The sequence below is a fragment of the Priapulus caudatus genome, unplaced genomic scaffold (assembly GCF_000485595.1).
Source record: "Priapulus caudatus unplaced genomic scaffold, Priapulus_caudatus-5.0.1 Scaffold61, whole genome shotgun sequence".
Lineage (NCBI taxonomy): Eukaryota > Metazoa > Priapulida > Priapulimorpha > Priapulimorphida > Priapulidae > Priapulus > Priapulus caudatus.
In genome coordinates, this window is record NW_014577122.1 from 635,705 (window position 1) to 636,943 (window position 1,239).

Sequence of the window (1,239 nt, forward strand, 5' to 3'; positions counted from 1 at the left end):
ACAACGGAAAAACGGGAAAATAGTGCTATTTACTGACAACATTATTCTACTTTGCCTGCAAGTCTAGAATAATTTTATGGTATTGCATAAAGCAGAATTCTTTGCTCTCTAAAACAAGACCAACCGCTTGTCAATACGATACTCCTAGGCTGAGATATTGGCTCGTAAGCTTCCCTAGTCCCCGAAGTTTTCCACGGAAATCGCGGAACGGGAGGAGAAAGTGGAAAACTCAGTTTTGAAAAAGATGTAACAAGTGCCGCGGAGCGACAGCGCTCATCTAACGTCTACTGCGGTGACTCTGTGGTGGAGTGGTGGGATTCTAGTAAACCCTGTTAGTCCCAAATGTGTTCACATACGTGCCGAAACAGTGGAAGGCACAGGGATGGTACCAGGAACCTTCTCAAAGGAATGTTTGTTGGGATCGTTATGAAAGTGGCCAAGATTAAAGATGGAAGCTCCCATCGTACGTAGTAGCAACAACTATTTGCAAGACAGAATTGGTAAGCACTCATCCATTTACCTACGCAAGCCTACAGGCTGAAATAGAGAGCTGCCACCTGTAACTAATTAACGCAGGCAAAAACTACACCAGTACTATCACCACTAATGCACTGGCAGTGGCCACTGGCAGTGGCATAAGTTACATGTAACACACTGACAGTACAGAATGCCATAGAAATTATACGATTTAAGGAGCATAAACTTCTTCAACCAAATTAGCTTTTGAAATTTCACTGTACATTGTAGCCTCATACATCCAGGCATGTATAGATTCTACTAGCAAACCCGGCAGTCAAATTCTTTCTAACAGTAAACAAATCCATGTTTAACCAGGGTTAGACACTAACCCATGTCCGACCGACTAGTCGGTAAATGCTTGTCCGGTCGCATACAACCAGAGTGCTAGTAGCGACTGGTCATGTTAGAATTGTTCATATATATTGCACTGAAAAGGTCACCTCTGGCTCGCGCCGCACTGTTTGTCGGCAGAGCGTGTACATTGTCTAGCAGAGCGTGAGGCCGGATACCAGTTACCCTTCGGCAAAAACAATAACGTGGCTTGCTGGAGCCGCAGTAGACGATCGATAAACCGTGTGCTCGTGTATGCCCGTGTAGAATACGATTGCTGCACGTGAACTTGGCCCACGCGCGATTTAAAGCACACTCTTATCTAAATAAAGTTTCCATAACAATGGTCTGGGTCTGGGCTAGTGAAAGTTAGGTCAGGGCTAGTGTTTT